Source organism: Ixodes scapularis, unplaced genomic scaffold (assembly GCF_016920785.2).
Source record: "Ixodes scapularis isolate PalLabHiFi unplaced genomic scaffold, ASM1692078v2 PGA_scaffold8__174_contigs__length_109621045, whole genome shotgun sequence".
Lineage (NCBI taxonomy): Eukaryota > Metazoa > Arthropoda > Arachnida > Ixodida > Ixodidae > Ixodes > Ixodes scapularis.
Window position 1 is genome coordinate 53,555,059 of NW_024609883.1, and position 21,390 is coordinate 53,576,448.

General features: G+C 47.4%; 1 protein-coding gene across 1 annotated transcript in view; it reads right to left on the reverse strand.

The window, feature by feature from the left end:
- Window positions 1–21,390, reverse strand: part of LOC120847703 (chorion peroxidase-like) — a 102,430-nt gene that overhangs the window by 72,434 nt on the left and 8,606 nt on the right. The gene's annotated exons all lie outside the window — the stretch shown is intronic.

Sequence of the window (21,390 nt, forward strand, 5' to 3'; positions counted from 1 at the left end):
CTGGCCCCGTCAGAGGCTCTCCTGAAATGTCTAAAGTCCCCTTTACGATGCCTTGAAATGTCTGAAAGCCTGTCAAGAACTTTTCTAATGGGGTCGGGAAAACCTTCAGGCCTCTTGATATGTCTGTGTGGGCAACGGCCCAGGTGAAAAAAACACATTTCGCAGAATTAATGAACATAGCTGCTTATTGTACGCTACGGGGGAAAAAATAAGTATTTGGAGAATGCCGATCGTGTGTGAGTACGGTCAGATTTTTATTACTGCTCTTCTATCAAATACGAGTGGGCTCCTGGACCCGTCTGTCACTGCCGGGGTGTTCGGTCGCGAAAGAGCTACTGAGGGCGACCGCCCATGTGGAGAATTGACAAGCCGCGGGCCGAGTGGTGTTGGCCGAGCGGCGTTTTGAGGCGAACGCAATCCTGTCCGCTCGAGGCGAAATACGTGCAACCATGTATAAAAAAAAAAAAAAAAAAAAAGAACAAGCCGAGAGCAGTGCGCGCTTTCCAGGAACAGGGACGCACGCGGGAGCGACTCGTTCCGGGAACCGGTCTTCCACGGGGGAATGTCCCCAAAAAGCAATCGCCTCTCTCCGCCCGGCGATGGGGAGAGGGTGCAGGGCTGCCAGGCCAGCGGTCGGGGGGAGGAGGGGGGTATGTGCAAGCGGGGGAGGCCATAGCCATTTTCTCTCTGCTCGTGTGCGGTTCCGGTTATCCCACGAGCCTGGATGTTTGGAGCGGACCAATTTCCTCCAGGAAGGTGAGCATGCATGGTTTTGAGGGCTCGCCCCTTGGTCTGTTTTGATCCGTGCAGTTTCTTTCTTGGTACCGCAGGTGAACCATAGTTCGGCGCAGGCCGCCTTCAGCACCGCTCGAGCGCCTTTGTGTTCAGCGCATTCAAGGAGATGGTGGCCGGTGTCGGCTTACTCTCTGCAAAGCCTGGCAGTCGGGGTCAACGTCCCACCGCATGTTGTGCCTGCGCAACGGGATTATGGCACTGTGGGTGTTGAGACAGTGGATGACGGCCGCTGTCCGGACTTGTTCCTTGCGCCTCTTCGTCCGTCCGACTTCAGACCAGCGAGCGAAAAATACGCCGAAGACTCCGGCGCGATGTCATCATGGACGAAACCGTGACTGTGCTCGGGATTTCTCAACGGCGGCGGGTGCTGCTTACGAGTTTGTGGTTTTCGCTAAACGTGCTTACTGAGACTGTGTATGTGTCCATGAGGTGCACCTGCTCGGTTTTATTAGCTGAACTACCGTACATCAGGAATATACCCAGCGGCATTGTGAGTACTTTGAAAGGTATTTTTCTTTGTGATAAGGATGTCAGTTGTCCCTGTTTGATGTGATCCCTTTCGTCTACAGCTCCTTGCGCCGGGTTTGAACAAGCGTTGCTTTTTGAGTTATAATATGCATGTAAAACTAAATGTCGGCAATAAATTTTCAGTGTTTTGACCTGCATTTTTGTCTATGGTTCACAGTCATTTGGGCGTCTAAAGGGTTGATGGGCTAAAGGGCCTGACGGGTTAAAGGGCTGTGGGGCTAAAGGGTTTTTCTATGGGGTATCCTTGAAGGGTTTTTCTGTGGGGTATTTTTGAAGGGCTTTGAAGGCCTGTGAGGTCCCATAATCCTTCAAGGCTGACGGGCCCTTTAGAAATATTTTCAATAGGGCAGCCTCTGACTGAGCTCTGACTCAAATACAGGAAGGTCGTCTTCTATCTTGGGCCTATCCAGGCGGCGCTACAGTCGACACGCGGTTGTAAAAAAGCAAAACATAAAGATAAAAGGTGTGCGCGTTAGAGGAGGAGGGAGAAGATGTCGCTACCTTTCTTATTCAAGGGCATTAGTTTGAAGGGCTGAGAGGGTCCCATGAAACATCAGGGTTTGTGTTATTTTTCATAGGATAACACTGATGCAATTAGCTTAATTCCCAACCCTGTTAGTTTTATCACGCACGGGCGTTGTACACACAAAAAAGGGGGTGTAGCCCTTACACCCTTTGTCACGTACACTACACCCCTAAACTTCGGTTGGGCGTACAGCGCACTGACGTTCAACCGACGCTACCAACTTTCACGAGCGGCTTTGTAAATTTGTGCTTTGTCAACGCCATCAGAAGGTCATGTCATCATGCGATGCCTTCAGGTCTGAAGGAGCAGTCAGAACGCTTGGTGGCTGCCGGTTTTCCGGGGACGCTCCTGGTGTCGGTTGCAGAAAAGGTTTTAAGGAAGCTACGAGTCATAGCGAGTCCAGATCAAGACATGGCCCAAAAGAAACAAAGGGTGGCGGTTGTGCCTTACATGCACAAAACCGCACACAATCTCAAAAGTATAGCAAACCGCGTAAATGCTCGGGTGGTTTTTTCTGCACCGGAAAAACTTCCCAAGTTGTGCAAAATGACGGACCCTTACCGCAAACCACCGGTTGGCTGCGTGAAGAAGCATCGCAGCCCGTTTGTAGATTGCGCAGAAGGCGTCGTTTATGAGATCCCGCTGACGTGCGGTAAAAAGTACGTTGGACAGACGGGAAGATGTCTAAATGACAGATTGCGCGAGCACAACCAAAAAGTGAGCGGACAGCGCGACGGTCATTTGTCGATGCACTGCCATGACTGTGGGTGCAAACCTGAATTTAATTTGTGCACTGTCATAAGAAAACATAGAGATAAGACGGTAAGGGAAATTATAGAGGCAGACCGGATAAAAAACTACGGGGATCGATGTGTCAGCGTGGCGTCAATCGATTTGGCCGACAGAGACACAGTTCTTGCGATGAGTGGCGTGGCTTGGGATTGGTTGAATGGCGCGATGATGCAGAGTATTTATTTATCTTGATTTTCTGACGATTAAACCAGTTGAAGTTAGCGGATTGTGTTGTCTCCTTCCTACTCTTCGTCCCTGTTGTGAAGCGCTATTATGTTCTCCAAGTTTCAGTACCAACTCGCCCAAGAATCCGCATTACTCAAATTTATTAGCTGTGTTATACAACTTATTAAAATAGCTTACGTAAGTGCAACTGACTGTAAAATAAGTTATAGGGGTTTTCTTGGCCCTACTGCAAAACCTTAGTGTTTTCTTTCTGTACTCTTTGATGCTTACTTTAGCTGTTTAATATCTTAAATCTCACCGTCATCAAGCTTCTCGTAAAAGTTGGGGCCGTCAGCTTGATGTCAGTGCGCTGTACGGCGAACTGAAGTTTTGGGGTGTCGTATATGTGACAAGGGGTGTAAGTTCTACACCCTTTTTTGAGAATGAACTTGTTTTTTGTCATTCGTACTGCATTCTCCGAATTGCCGCTGCACAGTAGATGCAGCATAGTTGTCATATATTAGGGCTGCCAACTACCCGTTGTTTAAACTTCCGTAGAAACAAGTGCCCTCTGACGATTCCACAGCCCCATGAAAAGGCTCTGTCACAATAACTTTCATTCACGCCAGACAGAATCGATAGTGACTCAGAATCGATAGTGACTTTGTGATAAACTAAAGCCTTCTTGGGACAATCATGGTGATGCTACCGTCGACGTTCGTGTGCGAAAGAGCAAACGACAATTAAGATACAAAAGTGCACGGCAGAGCAGGAGGGAACAGGTATACCTATGGCAAATATATATTTACGTTACTAGAAGGATACAATATACTGCACTCATTCACGTGAGACAGCGTGCCTACAGCATCAAATCTGTCCAGTTGGTATGGACTATAAAGTTATTATAATTTACCCTAGATGTCCAGCTGAGGCTAGTGTGCGGTTTCAACTTGAAGCAGACGACAACCAGTCTATAATATACTAAACATTTTAATGAAAAACCCGAGACTCCGGTAATGACAGAGGACGACAAGGAAGAGAAGGAGAACGTCTCAAACTTTGAGATGTTCTTTTTAGAGCGCAGCTCTTAGGGGCCCGTTTCCGGCTTGAGCGGCGTCGGCGTCGCCGTCGCCGTCGGCGTAACCGCGAGGTCACGTGACCCCCCGAGGTCACGTGACACCCCTAGGTCACGTGACCCCCAGAAGTCACGTGACCCCCTTAGGTCACGTGACCCACTTAGGTCACCTGACCCCTTGAGGTCACGTGACCCCCAGAAGCCACGTGACCGCCTTGAGGTCACGTGACCCCCTAAGGTCACGTGACCCACTTAGGTCACGTGACCCCCTGGTCACCCCCTGAAGTCACGTGACCCCCTTGAGGTCACGTGACCCCCCTATGTCACCTGACCCCTTGAGGTCACGTGACCCCCAGAAGTCACGTGACCGCCTTGAGGTCACGTGACCCCCTGAAGTCACGTGACTTCTGGGGATCACGTGACCCCCTAAGGTCATGTGACCCTTCAGGTCACGTGACCCCCGAGGTCACGTGAGCCCCTGAGGTCACGTGACCCCATGAGGTCACGTGACCCCTTAAATCACGTGACCCCCTTGAGGTCACGTGACCTCAAGGAGTCACCTATCCAAGGAGTCACCTATCTTCCTTGTCGTCCCCTGTCATTACCGGAGTCTCGGGTTTTTCACTAAAATGTTTAGTATACACCAGCTCCCTTGCGCCCTTACGTTCTGCTCATCTATAATATACTTTTGGTAATCCATTTCCGTGGGAAAAGGAAGGTGAATTTTTTTTCGCTTGGTTAATAAATTTAATAATATAAAGTATTGGTCAGTTACAGTTTCTTTCCTTTGACATTTATCTCTTTAAACACAGTAGACAAATAGCTCCATACGTGCATTTGTGCACGTTGTCCAACACTGTTAGCGCAAACACTGCATCGGCGCTTTTCTGCACTGGTGTTTACGTGGCAAAGCAATAAAGAGCGTAAAGAAATTTTAAAAAAATGAGACGTCAGAAACAACGTGCTAGTGCAAAATCAGCAACTACTTGTGCGTGTGAACGATGAAAATAAAGGGAGAGCCAAGTAATTATTGCTATTTACAATAAATAATATTTTTTTATTATTTATGCCTCTGTATAGGTGCGAAGGAAGTTTCTGTTCTAGCGTTCTGCGCACTCGAAAAATTTGAAAATGAGAGAAAGCCAGGAAACGCTTATCGTTCGATCAAACCAGCGCAATATTAAAAAAAAATAAACACTTTTTTTATAGTCCAGTTGAAACACGTAAAGCACTTTTAGTGTTTACGCGTTTTAACCATTAGCAAATGGGAGTGATTTTAGTTGCATAACACTCTCGCAGATTATAAATTATAGCGTCATCGGGAGGTTGGCGCTTATTGAACAAGCCCTGCAATTGTTTTAACTGTTATTCTTGTTTAGGTACGTCTCTTTTCTTTACAAGTAGGTAAGCGTCAAAAGACATTGACAATAAAGTGAACAAACAGGGGCGCCCCTGTCTGTCTACCTACTCGCATTACGAATTCTGGTAAAACGCTGGTTGAGCTTTGTCTAACAAGCTGTTAAAAATACAATGCTAAAGCAGGTATGCTCGCTAGCGACATAAGTGATCAGCTATTACAGTCTTGTTTTATTTTAAAAAGCTTGTCGCATAACATCAAGCGAATGAATACGACTATAAGTGCACGGTTTCTTTACGTAGCGGAATACAGTTCATTCTCGTCTAGGTATCTTCGCTATACTGGAGCAAATTGTTACGTGTAGAAAATCTAAATGTTGTTTACGACCTGTTCCTTTACAAAGTTATTCAGTTGTCTTATTGTCCTTTTCTAAAATAAAAAAAATACAAAAAGACAAGGAAGCTGTGGATATTTCGTGACTTGTAAATAATCAAAACCCGGAATGAAATATGCCCTCAGTTCATAACATGTAAATATATATATTTGAAGGAGTATAAAACAACCTAATAAATAATAAAGACACTAATATAAAGTGATCACGCCTTTACTAATACACAGATACATTTGCAGCTATTTATTTTGAACAGAAGAAAACTGGACGTCCTATGAAAAGATTACCGCTGAAAACAATAAGCGGCGTTCCAGCCGAATCGAAAGTAGCCAAACAAAATGTAAGTGAAAACCCCTCGCTAATGAATATAATCGCCGATTTTTATCCTGTGGAGCTTCAGGACTTCTGAGGATTTCAAGAACTATACTATAGAACATAACTTGTAACATTGCATATGTCTCTTCACCCGACGATTCACACAGATATTGTTAGCCTAATCAACGTTCTTAAAATATTTGCTCTTGGGGATTTTATGACATACAAGCGGCACCCATGAAAGTGGTTTGAGATGTTTTATGCTACATAGCATATGTCACAACACCAATCGTGTACTGCCAGGCGCGTCTCCGAGCAAGCACGTCTGTGGCCGAATGGGAATCGTGATTGCTCCCACCTTTCAATTCCTAAGAGCGGAAGTACACCCTCGTGGGTCCTACTATGGTATGGTGTCGGATTGCATAAGGCGACGGTCAGGACGACTAATGAAGCGGTCGAAGTGTGCGACGACTGGGTATTCATGATTGGTCTCGTAGACGGTTTCGTCTTACCCTTGGAAGTAGGAGACCAAACTTCGGAGGCTTGCCTTGAGTGCGGCGCCTTCCTCCTCAAAAAGTCTTCTTTCACTGGGGAGCGGGCTGGAACTGGCTTCAACATAATGAACGTATAGCCCGTCATAAGGAATGGACTACGGAACAGAGCCTACAAAACCTCTACTTCTCCCTGGAGAAAACTACGAGACTAGTTCGAGAACCACAAGGCTCCGCTGACGTTGTGGGACGCCTTCGTCATCGAGCTGAAGAGGACCTTCGTGAATGAACATCGTAGGCAGCGGGTCGAATATCTTTTCCAGGCAGGGTCTCAAGTACCCAGCGAAAGTGTCATGAGCTTTGATGAAGATGTTCTGCAACTGAGTACCCGTGCAGACCCTCGAGTTACCGAGGAGAAAGTACCGTTCCTCCTCATGAGAAGCGTGAAGAGCGACATCTTCGGTGGCATTGTCCGAAACCCTTCGACGACAGTCGATGGGTTTCTTGTCGAAGCAATAAGCATAGAGTGGGCGCTAGAGACCCTAGCTTGCCACTATCATCGGCTCAGCGACGTCTCAACTCTGGCTTCAGCCCGCTTCGAGCTCAGTACCAGCGCCGATGATATTCGCGAGATAATTCTCGACGATCTTCGCGAAGAACTCAAGAAACTTCTGCCGGCCGCGGATCCCCTGGCATCACTGTCCATCGCCAAAGTCGTGCGAGAAGAGCTTCAGAGAGCCATCAAACCACGGGCTCCTGTCAATGCTGCGCCGCTCGACCAACCGGCACTGAGCTGTGCCGCAATGCCCCAACGGCCGCCGCCTGCCATTCAATAGCAGACACCATCCCGACGGGATAATCTGATGCCACAGTATCTTCAACGCCGGGAAGGACAAGTCCAGTACGTTCGCCCAGAACGACTTTCGCCGAGGGAAACCGACGTGTGAAGGAAAGCCGATCGATGCCCGTTGTTCTACCACTCTAGGGAACCTGACCATATCCATCGCCATTGCCCCTACCGGCAAATAGAGCTGTGCAGCTTCCAACCAAACGACCCACGTCCCCGCACGGTGAGCCACTGCGGGAGATCGAAATATACCTCCGACGACCTCAGCCTCCCCCGCCTCCAGCTCGCCGTGGGTCCCGGTCGCCGTCAACACGACATCCAGCTTCGCTAATGCGCCGACCCCGTCGTGGGGGCCTGTCGCCCTTGTCGCGCCGGGAAAACTATGTGCGGCCATCTCTGGAGGTGGAGTTGCCGTAGACCGACGCCGTGCATTGGAGCGAAGCTTCTGCAACGGTGCCCAACAACCTAAACGTGACCATCAACGGCTACGACACGTCGGCACTCGTGGAAACCGAGCAGACTAGTCCGTCCTGAGTTGGAGGCTTTCACGCCGTCTTAGGAAGGTGACGACGCCGTGGAATCGCCTCAAATACTACCCACCGGAGGGAACCTCATCATACTAGTCGAGATATGCACTGCTCGCGTCAAGATCCATGGGAAGCCGTGCCTTATGAAGTTCGTCGTTCTGCAAAGCTGTGCGAGGGACGTTATCCTAGGGATGCTCTTTATCTGCGAGTATGGTGCCATCATCGACCTCGGAGCAAACCAGCTGACGTTACGAAAACCTGTTCCAGCACCGGAGGAACCCAAAGCGACGACACCCGCGGCCCGAATCCTTGCTGACAATGTAAACCTTCCGCCACGATTGTCAGTTTTTTACCCGTCGGGGCCAATAAAGCTTCCTGCGTCAAAGTTTTGCTTAAGGGCAGCGTCCAGTTTCTTCTAGGACACGGTATCGGCGTCGCAAGAGGCGTAACAAAGCTTCAGAATGGGCGTCCCATGGTTTTCGTTACAAACTTCCGACTAGAACCGCAACACCTTACGAAAGAAACCACCGTGGGCTACATCGAGCAACTCAGGGACACAGCCGCGATAATCGACTCTCCAAAGAACCGTCTTCAACACAGCACAGATGATCGCCGCCCTCGCAAACTGACTTTGACCTCAAACTTCCTGCTACTGAACGACGACAGCTGATTGAGCTTCTCGGCAAATTGAGCTTCTCGGCGGGGATCGAAAAACGACGGCAGCAAAGCACCGCAATGTCACTGAAGACCAGGCCCTCCCTGTTCACCAGACTCCGTACGGAGTCTCTTCGAATGAGAGACAGGTTATTTAACAGAAAGTTCAGAAAATGCTGGAAGACGAAATTATTCAACCCTCAAAAGGTCCGTGGGGGTCCTCAGTCGTCCTTGTAAAGAAAAAGAACGGTACCCTGAGGTCCTGCGTGGACGATCGTCGACTTAACGCTGTGAGCAAAAAAGACATGCATCCGCTTCCCCGCGCTGACGACACATTGGACCGGCTGAGCCACTTCCGATATTTTTCGTCGATGGACTTGAAGAGTAGCTACTGGCAGATTGAAATCGACGAACGCGACTGCGAGGAAACTGCCTTCATCACGCCCGACGGATTGTACGAGTTCAAAGTTGCAGCCAGCCATTGGTCCCGATCAGTGGCGTCACTAGGGTCAGCGGCACCCGGGGCGGTCGCCCGCAGTGACACCTCCCCCCCCCCCGCTCGTCGTCCACACCGCGACAACCGCCCTGCCACTTTCAGATCAAGGACATGTGAGGCAGCTCTCTTCACGCAACATCTTGGGGGTATTGTTTTCGGAGCCAATCACGGGAATTCACCACGGGCACGCACTATTCATTTCCAACTTTCCAATGTACAAAACAACTCGTCTTGAAGAGCAGAACAGCGAGCGGAACAAACATAACTGCGAAAGAAAACGCACGGCAGACGCATGTCGTCTGCTGCGCGCGGCAAGGAAATATTAACAGAGGGAAAAAAAAAGCGCACTGTCGGGAGTAGTCACGTGACACCTCCGTGCGTATGTTTCGGTTTCGGTTTCGAGCAGCTACGCTTTTTGGCATTATTAAAATATAAATGACTCTGTAGCAAAATATTAATTGGGTAGTCTTCCGACACCCCAATGAATCGCCTGACAGAAAATGAAAAAAGAAAACCTTTGGCGGGTGTCAAGGGCCTCCGTCGAGGGCGGTCCTCCTGCCTGCACGGAAGACGACGCGATTTAGCGTTTTCTCGGCGCTCTGGGTGTCTCCGACAGTGAGAGGACCCTGAAACGCGAGCACTCATCGAGCTTCTAGAGGGAGAGGGAAGTACGGTTCAACTTGCTTTCGTACGAATCCTGCCTACCTAAGTCATTCGACAAGGGATGCTATACAAAGATAACTTGCTTGGGAGAAGAGCGTGTTGGTTTTGGTCATGGATGAAGAAAGAAGAAAACAATTAAAACAGGGACAACACAACCACATCTTTCAACTAGCAACAGACGAGTAAACTTTCAAACAGCGAGCAGCCGACTATACCCAGTAGGAGTAGGGAAAGAAGGGGGAGAGAAGGAAAGGAAAGAAAAGAAACGCGAAGTGCAAGTCAGGGTGGAAGGGTTATCTCGGATTTTAAAAATTCAACCTCAGTTTTCGTCAGCAGGAGGGAAGGGTTAGACACGTTGTTTTTTGCTGTGGTCATCGCGAATGATTCTATGATTTCCCTGCCGAATCTGCTGTCATGTCCCATGTTCTTTCTTCATCCATGAAAGATAACTTCGGCTACTATAACACAGCGTGGCCGTTTGTTGTCCATTCCAGCCCTCAATAAGAGTTCTTCCAAGGATGCCATGATGAGCCGACGGCGGGGCACCTCGGGTACAACAAGATACTTGTCAGAATTCTCGAAAAATACTAAAAATGCATGAAAACCATAGTTGCCGTTTCATGTAAGTCCTGCTTAACATAGTATCACACCATCTATTGGCAGGCTGAATAAACTTCGAGGGTTACCTCTAGTGTAGCTAAAACGGCAACTTTATTTTCAACTGTTCATTGGCAACTAAATTATTGCTTACTTGCCTGGGGGGAGGGGGGGTTTCAATTAAGTGTAATCTTTAAAAAAGTCAAAAGGGGTACGATTTTTTGAAAACCTATCGAGCTCCGATCACGTTTCTTCTTACTTGAATCAAATTATGTACTGAATATTCAAGCCTTATGTAATCAGCTGCTGGCTGAAGTAAGACTTTTTCAGAATCTGCACAAAACAAGATACATTGCTTTATCCACGATTAATAGACAAACTAATCTTACTGACTCATTTATATAATGACAATCCTTAAAAATTTTCTGAATACAAGGTGGTATAGGTTGCAATTTTATAAGAACCTTCGTTAAGCGCGATCCAAACCAACGCTTCTTTTTGCGCCTGTAGGTCGTGCGCGCCCCGGATGTGACGTAATTCGTGACGTCGCGCCGGTTTTTCGCTTCTTCCGGGCGCGCATAAAAAAGTTGGTTGATTTCAACTTCTTTCTCAACGCGCACAAAAACGCGCGGTGACGTACTAGGGCGCTCCTGTGTCCCGGCCAATCGGTGGAAGGCAAGCTAGTTCCGGCTCCGGGTTTCTTCGCCGTTTGGCCGGCCAGTCTGTCGCAGTTACACTTTGCTTGCTTGCGAGTATGGCTGCATCTATGGATTTTCCCTCCGTTTCCGACGCGAGGAAGGTGACCGCCAGAGTGCGCTCGTGCCTGCGTGCGCGCCTGCGCGCTTGCCCGAAGCTGGCCCGTCCAAACCAAAGCGCACGGTTCTGACTCAGAAGGCGCGCCGGAAACAGCAAAAACGTCACGAAATTCGTCACATCCGGGGCGCGCACGACCTACAGCCGCAAAAAGAAGCGTTGGTTTGGATCGCGCGTTAAGCGCGATCAAAACCAACGCTTCTTTTTGCGCCTGGAGGTCGTGCGGCTGCGGATGTGACGCATTTCGTGGCGTTTTTGCTGTTTCCGGGCGCGCTTTCTGAGTCAGAACCGTGCGCTTTGGTTTGGACGGGCGAAACTTCGGGCGAGAGCGCACGCGCGCACGCAGGCACGAGCGCACAAGCAAAGTGCAACTGCGACAGACTGGCCGGCCAGACGGCGAGAGAAAGAGAGAGAGAGAGAGAGATCGCTTTGTCATGTTGGAAGAGAATAAAAGGGGGGAAAAGAGGGCAGCCAGACGGCGAGAAACGCGGAGCCGGAACTAGCTTGCCCTCCACCGATTGGCCGGGACACAGGAGCGCCCTACTACGTCACCGCGCGTTTTTGTGCGCGTTGAGAAAGAAGTTGAAATCAACCAACTTTCTTGTGCGCGCCCGGAAGGAGCGAAGAAGCGGCGCGACGTCACGAAAATACGTCACATCCGCAGCCGCACGACCTACAGGCGCAAAAAGAAGCGTTGGTTTGGATCGCGCTTTAGGCGTTCCATGAAACCCGCGCTGAACTTGGGGGGGGGGGGGGGGGGGGGCGTTACATTTGGTATTGTTTGGAGGTGGGCTAGTCGGTGGTGCATTGTAAACATAGACACTGCGCTGACTTACGACTCACTTTCTTTTTCGTCTTCTTAAAACACATCAACATAAGAAGACAAAGAAACAAAAAGAAAAAGAATCCAACATGTAGGACATCTTCACAGTCATGTGCCATCTAAAGAATTGCTTGCAGAAAGTATACCATTAAAAAAAGGAAAAAGGAAAGTAAATAGTAGAAAAATATATAACTATACAATCGTTCCACCTCAGGTCTGAGCAGAGCCAAAACTACAGCGCGAGCCCTAACGCTCTGTGCGTACCTGTCTCGCACGGGGGTTCATGGTGTGTGGGCACCGTTTTTAGACTGCATGTAAGCGCTTGTAGCTATAAGATTGCTCCCACGGAAGCACAGAGTATTAAATAAACGTGTCCAAACTCCGAACAAAATCGAACTCTTCACTGGATAACGTTACTGACTCTAACTTACACGTAGATCGAAACCGTGTAGTTGAATGTAAAATTCTCTATGAATTTCCCTAGCCATTTTTTGTGAATGTTTAGCCAAATTTTAATGCCACCTAACCGAGGTGAGCAGCCACACCAATCGCAATGAACGGCTAGGTGACCCGAAGGTGAAGACCTCAAAGACAGAGAATGCTTCCGAGCTCTCACTTTAATACACCTGCCCGACTGCCCAATACACACTTTACCACAGGAAATGGATATTTTCTAAACGAACCCCACACACAAGCTACATATTTGATGCGATGGTTTATCCCACACCCCTACACGTTGAAGTCCAGCTCTTTCAATGAAAGCACACAAACGAGATAACTTGAAAGGTGCTGAAAAGACTATAGGGACTTCGTATTTAACAGCCACTTTTTTAATCCCGTAGGAGAAGCTTTGCAAATATGGTATTACAACCGGTCGAGAAGCAGGTTTTTGTCTAACGTTGTTAAGTATGCTTATGTTGATGTGTTTTAAGAACATGAAAAAGAGAGTAAGTCGTGAATCAGCGCTGTGTCTGTGTTCCTTCTACTTGTCCTTGTGTTCGATTGCGCTGTTTTAATTATAGGGGTTAAATTTAAATGCGAAAAAGAAACGTCCAAATGTGTACGATGAATTTAAAACCTACCTAGGTCCAATCATGTTTGTTCTACCACTTTTGGAGGTGATTTATACGGCCAGGGGGACATATTATTGGGGGATAATCGTAAGGATCAGTCGGCTAATTAATTAAAATTCGTTAATTAACTTTTGAATTAATGAAAATAGACATATGGTTTCAATTAGAAACCTGTTCAGCGTCATCGAAAACCACTAAGTCAGTCATTTTCATAAAGACTTTCGGCGCGTGAGAAGCGTAGTATTGTACTAAAGTTACCACTCGTGGAGCAGGTACAAAGCTGTGGCTAGATAAGAGACGGAAAAATCGCGCGGGCGCCTTACCGCAACCACTAGCTTTTTTACCTGCTCCACGAGAGGGTAACTCCAGCGTACTACTGCGCTTCTCACGCGCTCTAAGTCTTTCTGAAAACTACTGATTTAGTGGTTTTCGATGACGCTAAACAAGTTTCTAATTGGAACCATATGTCTATTTTCATTATTGAAAAAGTTAATTAACAAATTTTAATTAATTAACCGACTGATCGTTACGATAAGCCCCCTATAATATGTCCCCCTGGCCGCATAACGCACCTCCACAAGCGGCATAAGTGTAACTTTCACGGCTTTCTTAAAACAAATCTGTTAAGCTTTAAAAAAAAAACACCCTGTATATATATATAGAACATTGAAGGTGTTTTATAGTCATCGAGTGTCTGAATTAAGATTTTTCAGAAATAAAAACCGACTGCCAATAATGTATCCTCACATCTACAAGCGATAGCGCACTACCCATTTAGACAAAGAAATTATATAAAACGTAAAACCAGAAATATGGCACACAACTATTAAATTGACAAATTCCAGCCTCCTGAATATTTGCCCTGACTTATTGACAGAAAAGAATGTGCTTCCTCCCTGCGGACCTTAAAGGGGCGATGCAACAATTTTTGTACTTTGCGCAAATAGCGTTAAGAACGGACCCCTGATGTTATTAGAAAGTATTAGTGGACCGTACGCTATAGCTTTGCGTACGCAAGAAGATTGCGGGTCGTGAGTGCGCATGCGCAGAACGCAATAAAAGGGCTAGCGTATTGCGTACGCACGCAACGCTGGGGATATTGCGCTGCTGGCTAGCGGGCCTTGCGGGACGCTCTCGAGAGATCTCGGACCCAACGAGAGCTCCAGTTTCAAGATGGCGGTTGCCTTGACTGGCGCAGCAAGAGCGACGTGGTGTTTTCGAAGTTTTGTGTTACGTGAAATTGCGTGGTGTTCAGCTCGGCGATTCTTTCTGGGACCTACCACGGTCGAATCAGATCGCCCTGCAGCTGAAGGAGTGCACAGTGGAAATGTTCGCCGCTCGCAGTGTGCGTCGACGCTGCGATCTGCTTAACGCTAAGCCTATTCCCACAGTTCATCGCCGACGGACGAACGACTCTAAAAGAAATCGCCGAAGTTCTCGCTTTGCACTGGACATCAGGGTCATGAATTTCATTCCGCGATAGCATTGATAAAAGGTGCCGTTTCCACGGGACGACTGACGGAGGCTCCGTGATCGAGTTTTGCTACGCACTCGTACTCGTAGCCTCTGTACCCCGCAGAAAAGCGCGCTTAACGAGGCAGCTGTGGCTTGGTTTAATTTGAAATAAAATGATTTGACACTTTTTCTTTTTCAATATTTCTTTCCAGGAGCATGGTTGCGCTATAAGCACGCGGAATTCTACGGCTCTAGCAAATTTAACCAAGATCATACGCGGTGTTCATTCGAAAACGTAACGCACAACTAAATTCGGTCCGAGCAGGTCATTTTTAGCGTACGCTATACTATTGCGTATTGCGCACGTAAGAGCCAGCAACGCTATACTAAAACTGTCTAATGACCTATAAGACACGCGTTCCTTTTTCACCACACGCAATATAAGTCCCCGAAAAAAACTAAAGAAAAACGAGCAGCGTTTACCCCCTCAACTCGCAGCTAGAACACGCGACCACGTGATCTGGTGCCGATTATACGCCGCCAATGTTGGTCATAGCCACGCGCTGGGGTTGGCAAGGCACAGGACACGCGCTGAGTTCCAGGCATTGTTAACGCTCGGCTACTGTCGTCGTTGCAGCGATTGGACACGGGCCACAACCCGAAATTCTTCTCGAGCTAGTAATTATCACGAGCCCAAATCGAGTGCCAACGCAATGCCCGGGTCCAATCTATGGACCGCATTCAGATATCGTCATTGGGGTGTACTGCGATCCCCACGTTACGTCATCACATTTTGCAAAAGAGAGATTGAATGAAAATTATCGCTTTTGTCCTTGAAATTACACCGCAACAAAGACGTTTCTTGGTCAGTGGCTTTCCGCGCGAGTATCCTTGAGTCCCACTTGTGCCAGTAAGCTCGTGTAAAGTGAAAAACATTCCAACTGAATATCGTTGCACCGACCCTTTAAGGAAAACTTCAAAAATGCATTCTATAAGTCATTCGTAATTGGTTTTATTTTAAATTGCTGTTGTTTCTTGTATATTTTTCTTACATGCACAAGTGCTACTGCAATATTGGTGCTACAATATTTGTATTATAAATTGCAGTAGCTTGTGTAGCAGGTGCAGTTTGGTGCTATGGGCTTAGTCAGGCTACCTCCGTTATCACCTTTTGCCTCAGCTCCAAGAAAATTTTGTTTTGTCTAAACTTTCGAAATAAAAGTAAAATTGTTCTGTCTGCTTCAAATTGAAGCCGAAAGTCCCGTGGATACTTGTGCCAGCTAAACCTCTGGCGTCCATTGTGAGAACTTTATGGTGTGAGCAGACCGCGTCCGACAGTGCACATTCGCATTAGGCTGTCGCGTTTTAGTGTTTTTTCTAAGAAGAGCGCTGCCGCCAGCGTACCGACATACCGGATTCGCCAAGGCAGCAGAGACGGCTGTCTCCGCTGTCTCGAAGGCCGTCCACGCCGATAGATGGCGGCAGCCACTGCTCCCGGTTCATATGAAAATACTCCCAGATTGCGTGCGTCCAGCCGTTTTAGCTACGAGAAGGCTGTCGGCTCTTTCACGGAGTAACACGTATTCCGCAGTAAACTATTCGCCTTTGCCGTCAGAGTGTAGGAGACGCAAGGAGCCCGTGTCGCCGATCAAGTAACGCCGAAAGCGCGAAGTCGCAGCTTCCATTTTCTTCCTCTGGACGTATTCTTTCCGGCTCATTCAATAGACCCCTTGTGAAATACTGCCTTCTGTTGACAGCTGTGAAATCCCTGCACAATGGCGGACTAACACCCGAACGTCACGGCACACTGTAAAAAACACACCCACACAAAGAGGTGATGAGCGCAGTGACGTTGCACTTTCGACGCCGTTTGACTGCCTGATCGGCTCGTAGTGTTGACCGCACTCCGATCGCCCTCTTATGGAATGACTTGCACGTTCCTCCATGCAGTTATTCCGCCATTGTGCAGGGGCTCCGCAACGAGCTTGAGTAAACTTAGAGCGGTAAACCAGCCGTCAAAAATGACACCCCTCGGTTGCCGCTATCTTGCCTGTTTGCCACATTAGTGATCACCTGACATTAAGATGGCTGCGCCCAGAGGTGGGCCAGATCAGATTGGCCAGATCGCGGTCAGCAGATGGGCACTCTGGGGCTGCGTTCGAATCTTACTCGAATGGCGCCGAGTTATTCCGGCGGATCAAGTCACGTGACAGGACAGATGCTAGGTTTTCGAACGCAAAGGGTACGAGAACTTCACCCAGGAGTGAGATAAAAGCTGCGTTCGATTTACTCGCACCTCCTGCGCCGGTGCAGAAAAGTGTAGGGCAGTCTACTTCCGGTATATGTATTCAGATACGACCGGAAGTACACCGCCCCATACTTTTCTGCACCGGAGCCGGAGGTGCAAGTAGATCGAACGCAGCGTCATTCTCACTCCTGGCGCTCCAGGGTGAAGTTCTCGTATCCGTTGCGTTCGAAAACCTACCCGCATCAAGCGTTGCTGCATCTGTCTTGTCACGTGACTTGATCCGTCGGAATAACTCGGCGCCATTCGAGTAAGATTCGAACGCAGCCCCAGAGTGCCCATCTGCTGACCGCGATCTGGCCAATCTGATCTGGCCCACCATTGGGCGCAGCCATCTTAACGTCACGTGATCACTAATGTGGCAAACAGGCAAGATGGTGGCAACCGGGGGGGGGGGGGGGGAGGGGGTGTAGTTTCCACGGCATGCAGTGGGTTCTGGTTTACCGCTCTAAAGCGCGGAACACATGTACGACGAAACCGTCCGATCCGGCGTCCGACCACGCAATACGACGGTCGGAGGCGAGGGTTTTCGACGCTCTCCGGTGCTACGAAAACCCTCGCCCCCAAAGGTCATTCCGGCAGTTCGCACGTCGGATCGGACGGTTTCGTCGTACATGTGTTTCGCGCTTTAAGGTAAGACTCAAGCTCGTTGGGGCTCCGACCTTCTAATAATCGGCACGGGACTTTCGAAAGGAGTCTATTGAATGCAGAAGACACATCATGAAGGTGCGCTTCTTCTTGTGTACACGCATATGCGTGTCTTTTAGCCTTCGACAAAACTCCGACTCGCGATTTAAGCAAGTGCAGAAACGACATAAAGTCTTGGAAAAATCGCGATGGTGGAAAAATGCAAGGAAGCAAAAAATAAACAAAAAGAAACCCGTCCAAATGGAGCGCTTTTACAGAACCCCGTAGAATGCTGCCCCGGCGTTATATCCTTCTAAAAATAGTTGATTTTGTGGTTTTTGATAATGCTCAGCAAGTTTCTAATTGGAATCATACTCTATTTTCACTAATTAAAAAGTTAATTAATTAGCCAACTAATCGCAAAGATTAGCTACCCACATAATGTCCGCTTGGCCGTATAACCCACCTGCACAAACCACAAAAGTGTAGCTTTCACGGTTTTTTTTTTTTTAAACAGATCTGTGAGGATAACAAAACAAAAACGCCTGTATGAGCGTCACCGGAATGCTGGCGAACCTTGAACCACACTCTACATTCCTTCCGATTGTTATTTTGCTTTGAATAGTCGCTTGTTTTTACATACCTGCTGCGGAACACACGTTTGGGATTGAGGTGTAGGGAAGTTAAACATCGTTCACTGATGAAGACAAATGCACTAACTAAAGCAATTAAACTTTCACAGTGTTAATCAAGGTACAGACTATTCGGTGCAACCCAAATAACCAAATTTTTCTGTGTTGTTTTCCGGTGAAGATACAAAATGCACGCGCGTTTTCCCATAGGAATGCACAGGAGCACCGGAAAAGTAGACTGGTTGCTGTCTGCTTCAATTTGCGTCACGGAAGTCGCATAGACACCAGCGCCAGTTGAACCTCCAGCGTACATCTAAATAATTTTTTTCTTAAAACATTCTGTAATATATGATTGCCAGCATGAGTGGGATCACTTTAATTTCAGAAAGCGAAATGTATTATTTAGAACAAAAATAACGCATAGCTCTACAGTATAATAACTCTATGAGTACCACTACCCGCGCATGGTTACGTCGAAACAGCATCTTATTTTAGGCTTTTATTACGCTCTAAATATTTGAGCGCGCTCACTAAATCATACGGAGAATTATGTAATCACTACGATCCAACGCATATTTAGACGGATACCAACAATTGTCCGTGTAGAATATCGCTGCATCGTTAGTAGCATCGATCGTGAAAAGGAACGCCACTACGCCGGGTTCTTATAAAGGTACAGAAGTGAGGTATGAGACTGGCACTATTCTAATCGAACTACTATTTGCACACCCCTAATAAGAAATAACGTTTATTTTAAATTTGTACAAACGGTGAGGAAAGAAGAAAAAATATTCCAAATGAAGCTTGACGAGTCATTCTAGGCAAAATCAAAGTTCCAGAAGACACCTCGAATATGTGGCGGTATCACTGTGACAATATGAAACGTCAATGTATGTGTCAGGACACAGACGCCGTTTAGTTGGGGTGAAGGCATTTTGTTTCACCTTTGTCATTGGCCGAGCTCCCTACGTGAGATACACGACTCAACGCAGTTAGCACAACCAAATCCTCAAGAGCTTTTTTCTTGTTTTTTTTTTTTTTACTTTAAAAGTTGTCATCAAAACTAGTAGTTTGATTGACTGTGCCTATATTTGGTACCAATACAAGATATAAATGATTGCTCGTGGGTCGTAGCTACTCTGGTTAATTAATACGCAAAAGCAAAAGGCGTCTCAGTCGATTTCGCACAAACTGTGCAACGCAACGTACATATACACGACGACTGACTCTCAGAATGCTTTTGGGGAATAGCAGAACCACGAGAATTCCAAGCGCATACGCAGCTCCAAAGCCGTGAATTCAATCCTTTTTCTCCGATTTCACAACGTGGCCACCAGACCGAGCTAGTTTTCACTCTACACTGGGATTGGCGGTAGGTCTCCGTTGCCCTCTTTTTCTCGTCTTTTTCGCTGAGGGATTTCGGCTCCTCCGGGATGCAAATGAGCTATAGTCGTTGACAGCCAAACAAATGCGGGGCATGGCCGTTGCCGAGCGTCTTGTTAGCCCTCTGCAGCCAATGAGAATGTAGCATTCGACGATAAGAAACCCAAACAGCCAATCTGGAAGCTTGTTTTAGGTGCCGACAATCCCAACTCTAACGAAGCAAGATATCATAATTTTGACCTAATCATTCATCGCTTTGCTTTTTTTTTTTTTTTTTCTTAGGCCGTAATGACAGACTTGCCGAGTACTGAACCCAAGATTAGACGCACGAGCTTGCTACATGAATAGGATGTGCTATCTTTAATTGAACACGATAACATCATTCGGGAAACTGGTGTTCTCGGTAAGATGGAAGTTCTGAGCAAGTTGAGGTAAGCTGTCGTGAAACGAGAGACGACAAAAAAAAAAAAAGATAATTGGCGCTGTTGCGGAGAGCTCAGATTGACTCTGGTTGTGTTGACAGTCAAAACGCTTCCCTCATGAAGCCAAAGCCATCCATCAGTGATAATTATGCATTATGCGTCAAACGCCTCTTCCTCTTTTCAAGTGCTAGTTTTGGGTTGTTCGCCTCCGTGGCGCTGAGAGTCTGTCTCGAACTCCGGAGCGCTAAGTCGAGGGTTCGATCCCTGGGCTACCTGGGGTGTCGCTACCTAGGGTGTCGTTAAGTCGAGGGTTCGATCCCTAAGGACTACCTGGGGTGTCGCTCATAGCCGTAGTTGCTTTGCAACGTTAAGCCTTTTTTTTCTTTGGGGGGTGGAGGGAGGGGGGGGGGGGGGGGTTTACGCTGCGCGTAGGCAGTGGCCAGTTATCCACGATCCTTTAGACCGCAGGACAAGCGTTTAAAGTTGTATGTGTTTCACGTAGGGCGTCACTTACACTTGGATTCTTGACTATACTGGATGTTCATTTCTGAATGGGGTGAGGGCTGTCGGTGTGATTAACACAATTCATGAGTACACATAGGCGGTCGATGTTGTGAAGTTCAAAATGACAGACAGCAAAAAGAAAAGAACGCATGCATGGAAAGTGATGGCGACTTTGGCGCGAAGGCTCTTTTTCGAGTCTTCGCTCAAGCCGGCGTTCAAACCGTCACTGCAAACTCTGTGTTTCTAAGACAAGCTGCCTGCAATAGCAGAAAAACAATGTCCCCAAAAACATTTCGTTTGCATTTTTTTCTTCTTTTTACTGATTACGTTACACAGCACCAAGCACTCAGTTTCCATCTAAGCGTTTCACTGACCGACATAGATTCCAAAGTTCCAGAGCTTGCCGATTTTGTCGTTCGAAGTTTCAGAAGTTTGCTTATAACTTTTGAACCAGGTAATGGTTCAAAATTTATCAGCGATTTTTTGAAACTTCAAACGACAAAATAGCAGTCGACGAAACCCACAAACACGTGGAGTTGAGTGTCCTTGGCAAACCGTAATAGACCACTTTCAAAATAGAGCCCTCTGTTGGCAGCTGTAGAATCCCAACACAATGACGGACCAAAATATCAACGTAACGGCACACTAGAAACTTCCCCCCCCCCCATAAAAAAAACAACAAAACAAAACAAGGTGATAAGCGCAATGACTTTGCACTTTCGACGGTCAGTGATTGGCTCGTCGGCTAGTAGTTTTGGCCCCGCTCCGACGCTCGCTATATTATGGAATGACTTGCACGTTCCTTGATGCAGTTGTTCCGCCATTGTGCAGTGGTTCCAATCTTCTAATGATCGTCACGTGAATTTTGAAAGGGGTCTATAGGCCTCATTCTCCGCATTAACCTTTCTCTGAAATTGCAAATAACTTTTATATTAAATACCGCCAAGCTTTAAAATTTTGGCATCTGGTCCGGACCACTGACATTACATTTGGGTGAAGACTGATTGAGGCAAAGTTTAATTTGGGGATAAAAAAAACTGTAAAGTATTCCCTTTATGAGACATCCTATAGATAGCTGTTCGGTTCCTCGGTGATTGACACGCCAGTACTTGGTAGCGCGGCGCCTATGACCAG